We start from the raw sequence: 6,781 nt of genomic DNA on the forward strand, positions 1-6,781 counted from the left end.
ACCCCACAGCTTTACACAGCCCTAGCGATGGGTCTAAGCTGGGCCCCGTGGGAAAATCTGCTTTTTGTCCACTTTAATAATTGCTCCATGCGGTACTGCTTTCAGTCACCACACCGTAAAATTGCTTTTGTTATTTATGTTATAAAAGCACCTTGAGTGCAGCTTCAGCGGAGCTTTCTGTGTAGGTGGTTGTTTTTTTTTCCTTTTTGCCTTTGTGTCACAATTTACTGATTGAGGTCCTTATACAGATGATTAACATCCCAGCACCTCCCAGGACTACTGAGCGGAAAAGTTGCATTTACCTCTTTCTCCAGACAGGAGGTCAAAGAAGTGTCTTGTGTATTTAGTCCTGAAAATGGCAAATGTTTTGGTCATCTCAGTACCATTTTGTAGTGAGCTACAAACCTCAGACTCCTGAACTGACTGACAAGGAAGTGAAACGAAACACAGGCACTCCCCCAGTGCCACTGCCGCAGAGCTGAGTGCTCATAGTTCTGATCCAATTACAAATCCCAATTCCATAGTCCTTTGGACTATACAAATACAAATTACAATTTGTTCATGAAACGAGATGAATCAAACCTTCCCTTTGATTTGTTGTTAGATATAGAATTGTTAAGAACAGCAGGGCTGGGATGATATGGTTTTGATAACCTGTGCTGCCTAGCTCGTGTCCTTTGGTCAGCAATGCTATTCTTGATGCAAACAATTTATATTCGTATTTCAAGCTTTCAGTTTAAAACAGTGTTTATCATACAGCAGTCTGAATTCAACAGGAAAATTGCTGCTGCCTTTCCAGCTGTCAGTCGGATCAGAAGAGCATCACTCTCCTTTCTAGCAAACTCTCCCGTGAGACTCTTTCAAAGTCAAAGAGTATCTCAAGGCTTTCACTGGACAAGTAATGCAGTAGTGCCATTTCTTTCCATTTCACACATTTACCAAGTATGATAGAGACATATCTTAAATAGGATTAAGCATTTTAGAGTTTCTATCACAAACGATGAGTCTTTTCAGAAAGAAAAAAAATAGAAAACATTTACTTTCTGCTATTGAATTTCACCCTCCTGAGAGCAGGATATCCACACAAATGAAATTTTTGCATTCGTTGCTTGAGAGTCTTTTGGCAGTTTGGGCACCTCCAGGTGCCACCAAGGACGAAACATGCCTGGTGGCCAGGCTTGGAGGTTAGGATTTTTAAAAACCCCAGTGAGATTTGCAGTGTGAATTGAAAGCCCAATTTTTTAGGTGTTTAAAACACCAAAATGTGTGACTGCAAGTGTACTTGTTGTTTTGTACTGCATGGTTAGCATCCATTACTGTCTTCTGGATTTTGTTTTCATATGATGCACAGAACTTCTAAGCTACCTGTAAGCCTACGTACCTAACCTTCCCTGAAGGTTTCAGATTTTTCCTCGGTCTAGGTCATGAATAAAATAGTATGCTGAAGGGAAAATGGGCTCTGGACATCCTGTGAGTATTCTCTTTTCTTCTAGACAGTAGGGTTGGGTAGGTAAACTGCCTGAATATTACCTGCTCTTTCAAAAGACCAACAAAGCTTAGTGCAGGGAATTTTAGAGTCCTTGACCTAAAGGACTCTAAAGACGTGATCTAGAAGAAAGTCAATGCTGGCCTGTTAGAGTGAACAGGAAAACTGCTGGTGGTGACAATGGCAAAAAGTCAGGGCCCACCTGTCTTTAAGATAGACAATTTGATGTGTAAAGTCTTCAGGGAGCCACTGGGCTGAGAAAGGCAAGGGGAGAGAAAAAAAAAATAAAAAACAAAAAACAACACTGGAAACTGTAGTCCATGTTGGGTATAATGACTATTTGTTTTGATATTTTTCCTCCATTTTTGTCTAACCACTAAACTGGCCTGAAGCAATGTCTCACGTGGCCTTCAATCTTTTAGGATTAGTAGGTGCTGTGTTCTTGTGAATGCGCTTCTTGGTGCAAAAGTTTCTCTCCTAAACCTCATTGCTTTCTCTCTCATAAGCATTTAAAGGGCTTTTTGTATGCTTTCTGAAGTTTGGTGACCTTGTGCCGTTCCCAGTCTTCAAAGCAATATGAATTGATGGACAGTGAAAAGGCCATACTTTGAGGCTGTGATTTAATTTCAGAGATCTGGTATTATTGCAGCAAGTTAAGCACAAAGAGCAACACTGAAGTCTCCCTCCGCTCACCTCCCTCCTCATAAAGCAACAGCTGTGACTTCAGAAACACCCGGTACCAGATATTAATTTAAGTTTGCGGAGTTTCATTTCAACTAATTGCATGAGCAGTGTGCCAGTGTACTGTCTACATTTCTGAGCGTCATCCATTTAATTTCTTCATTCTCAGCACTAATTCATGTGAATAGCAGATGACATGCAGACCTAGCAGTAGTCTTGTTGCTCCAGTTGTTTCTATTTAATCTGTCATCTTGAGTGCCATTACGCGGCACATGTGGGACAACCGGGGGATCAGGCTCAGCCAGCATGGGTTTATGAAAGGGAGGTCCTGCTTCACTAACCTGGTCTCCTTCTATAACAAGGTGACCTGCTTAGTGGATGAGGGGAAGGCTGTAGATGTTGTCTACTTGGACTTTAGTAAGGCCTTTGACACTGTCTCCCACAGCATTCTGGAGAAGCTGGCTGCTCACGGCTTGGATAGGTGCACTCTGCGCTGGGTTAAAAACTGGCTGGATGGCCGAGCTCAGGGAGTGGTGGTGAATGGAATCAAATCCAGTTGGCGGCCGGTCACGAGTGGTGTTCCCCAGGGCTCAGTGTTGGGGCCGGTCCTGTTCAATATCTTTATCGATGATCTGGATGAGGGGATTGAGTGCACCCTCAGTAAGTTTGCAGATGACACCAAGTTGGGTGGAAGTGTCGATCTGCTGGAGGGTAGGAAGGCCTTGCAGAGGGACCTGGACAGACTGGATCGTTGGGCCGGGGCCAACTGTATGAGGTTCAACAAGTCTAAGTGCCAGGTCCTGCACTTCAGTCACAACAACCCCATGCAATGCTACAGGCTTGGGGAAGAGTGGCTGGAGAGCTGCCTGGCGGAAAAGGACCTGGGGGTGTTGGTTGACAGCCACCTGAACATGAGCCAGCAGTGTGCTCAGGTGACCAAGAGGGCCAATGGCATCCTGGCTCGTATCAGGAATAGTGTGGCCAGCAGGACAAGGGAGGTGATAGTGCCCCTGTACTCGGCACTGGTGAGGCCGCACCTCGAGTACTGTGTTCAGTTTTGGGCCCCTCACTCCAAGAAGGACATCGAGGTGCTGGAGCGTGTCCAAAGAAGGGCAACGAAGTTGGTGAAGGGTCTAGAGGACGAGTCTTGTGAGGAGCGGCTGAGGGAACTGGGGTTGTTTAGTTTGGAGAAGAGGAGGCTGAGGGGAGACCTTATCGTGCTCTACAACTACCTGAAAGGAGGTTGTAGCGAGGTGGGGGTCGGTCTCTTCTCCCAAGTAACAAGCGATAGGATGAGAGGAAATGGCCTCAAGCTGCGCCAGGGGAGGTTTAGGTTGGATATTAGGAAAAACTTCTTCACTGAAAGGGTAGTCAGGTATTGGAACAGGCTGCCCAGGGAGGTGGTTGAGTCTCTATCCCTGGAGGTATTTAAAAGATGGGTAGACATGGTGCTTGAGGACATGGTTTAGTGGTGGACTTGGCATTGCTAGGTTAATAGTTGGACTCGATGATCTTAAGGGTCTTTTCCAACCTTAACGATTCTATGATTCTATCACGAAAACCAGCCTTGGAGTAAAGTTTTCAACATTTCTGATCTTCTCAGCTTGAACTAGCTCTTCATCATTTCCCCTCTAGCATCAACAAAGATTCTACAGAAAAAAACAGAAAAACAAAGGACTGCATTAACCTACCTCTGAAAAAAAAGGGTAGTTGATGGAGAAGGGCACGCCACCAGTGGCATGACTTTCCTCTGCTCCAAGAGAAATTCTTGTATCGTTGGTCTCCAGAGATTTCATTGCCACTGGCACTGGAGGATATGAAAACCACTAAGTTCTATGAAAGTACACCTGGAAATTCAGTAATTATTTCTTACTCGTTTTTCTTCTCTGCAAATAATTATGGTTGACAATGTATATTACAATAGAAATGGTCTGACAGATTGCAGGTGATGGGGTGGAAGCTCACAAGAGTCACTGACTTTGTTAAGTTGTCATCACTGTTATGAAAGCCACTTTTCCATGGCTTTAGGCATTCTGTCCCTTCTTCCTCTTGCTGCCTTTCAAAATTTGGACTTGCATTTAAATGTGTTGGCTTGTTGTTGAGGTTTTTTTTTTTCTTAATCAACTGCACAGATTGAAGAGGATGTCACTGCTGATGACATTCTAATTCTCTGGACTGGGCTCTTTGAAAGAGCTTGGGTACCCAACCTCTGAAGGCTGAACTTTTGCCTTACAGTGTTTCCATCCCCTGCTAGGACTCACTGAAACAGAGCCCCTAGCTGCAACTTCCACTTCCCTGTTGGCAGCAGAGTCCTGTCATCAAGTCACTGTACTTAAAAGACTTTAAAGAAATCAGCAGATTTTCCTTGTATATATAACAAATGGCCCTTAAAAAAAGAAAATAAGATACAACTCTTTGTCATTATCCAGGAAACATAAGAGCTCTTAAGCCTAAAACCAAATCCTTTTTCCTTGTGACCATGTAAGATTCCCAGCCCCTAAGAATAAATGCCTTATAAAGACTGCAGTAAATCCAAGTTAAAATTTAGTGTACTTATAACTAGTGACGGATTCCCCAAAATAATTAAAATTACATAAATTTGTACTTTTGAAGAAATTATTGTTTGTTATTGTGTTACTTAGTTTTGTATCAGTAGCACCAAGATGCTCTGTGACATTTACAAAACTCCAGAGGGAAGGTATCTTTCTTGTAACTCAGTGTTTCATTCATTTTAGCCACTCACATTAGAGCCTTTGCTGATTTGCTGTTCTTCATTGTACTGAATATGAGCTTCTAGGCCTGTTTTCCAAATCTCCTGTGATTTAGCTCTGACCAAGCTAGCTGTGGCTTAGCGGGGGGAGCTGACTGCTTTTACAGCTTTTTTGATGCAAATATGCAAATGACCTTCAGTTTGTCCTCCTTTAAGTGCCTCTAAGCATAGCATGAATTGTCCCCAATATTTAGACTGCTAATACGACCCCTTTCTCCAAATCTCTAATTAGTATTTGCTTCTGTGTTGGTGCCTGCTGGAATTAATTGATATTTGTTAGATGCTGAAGGGCAGGAACATATGGTGCCACCTTGTGTGCTGTGCTCATCTGTATAAAACCCTGCTGCTGTAGCTGCTGAGTCAGTTCTTCCCTTTCCTCCGCAATGGCAGTAGCTCCAAGACTGACAGGTATAGAAGGTGGAAACATTTAACCCAGTGTCAGAGCACTCTGGCTACAGCTGCATTAGAGCTGTATTGCCCAATAGAAAGATATTTGTAGAGAGAAACACCCAGACTTTCAGACTATACCCAAGTCAGGAGGGTTGCTTCGGACTAGGTCGATTCTGGGCTGAACCCCAATATGCAGACGAAGCACACTGCATGTGTTGCTGGACCATGTATTTTTGTTTAGTTTCAACCAGAAGAAAACAAGCTCCTGTGCTCCAAGGCTCCTCTGTGATGCCTACCAAGCATTTGCGAAGCTCTACCAAGTTTATCAAAGCGGTAAGCAGGAAAAGTTGGGAGATAATAAATGTAAGCACACCCTATACATGCTAAACTTCTCATCTGTAGCAGCAATGCCCTGTGTGTGATCTAATATCCAGTTCATTTCCCTACAGATGTCCAAACTGTGAATTGTTAATTCATGCCCTGGCTTTGAAATGGGTTTGAACTAACCATTTCCTTCAGCAAGAAAACATGGATGTGATGAGAGGGCTGCTAAAGCCAAGCCCCATGCCTGTGGATGCAGTGCAGATGTAAACAAAACTGTTTGGCTTTCTAAGACTGATGTAATCTTCCAAAAATATCGCAGCAACCTTTGTGGCCTCTTTCACTCATAAGCTACATACAAGTCTCCATATGACACACATAGACATCGTGCTGTAAAAGATTGCCTGTGGTGGGTTTTGAAGCAGCCAGTCATTTCTGTACCGATGGCCAAAGCACACAGGGGTTTGGTGACTTCAACGCTCTAGCTTGCAGTTGTTGTGACTTGGACTTTGCTTCAAGCAGCAATATAAGAAGACAGCTCAGCAACTGCTCGATGCTGGCTTTCACTCTAACAGTGCAGGATGCCAATCCAAACACAAAAAGGCAGCCTACCTGAAGCCTGTTGAAGAAAAACACAGCCGTAGTGCAGCAGAACATACTGCCCTTGCTTTGGCATAGAGACCTTTGGCATGAAGCCTGTGTCAGAGGGTCTGATCATACATGACTCGTTGGGGTTGGGGCCTGGGCTTCATGTAAGCTTGTGTGAGGCTGCAATTCCAAACTCCCCTGTGAGTTTCTCAGTGACTGGAGCAGCTCCTGGTGACCGTGAGCAAGTCCTGCTCAGCAACCTTGGCCATAACTTACTCAGGCCTCTCCCAAAGAGCATGCCTTCCCACTGCACAGGAGTCCAGACCTGGGGAATATCTTGTCCTGGTTTCCATGTTTTGGGGAGATAGAAGAGGGTACAGTGGCTGTGTGTAGAAAGCAAACACCGTTTGACACTGTATGTGGGCAGTGAGGTGTGAGGAGACAGGCCACAGGGCTCAGAGGCAGGGAGAGGCTTCCAGAACCGCTGGACCATTTTTTTCCTGTCCCATGACAGCTACGCGTAAGGTCTGAGCTGCTCAAGCTAC

The sequence above is a fragment of the Nipponia nippon genome, unplaced genomic scaffold (assembly GCF_047370975.1).
Source record: "Nipponia nippon isolate SJK-2023a ecotype South Korea unplaced genomic scaffold, ASM4737097v1 scaffold_4, whole genome shotgun sequence".
Classification (NCBI taxonomy): Eukaryota; Metazoa; Chordata; class Aves; order Pelecaniformes; family Threskiornithidae; genus Nipponia; species Nipponia nippon.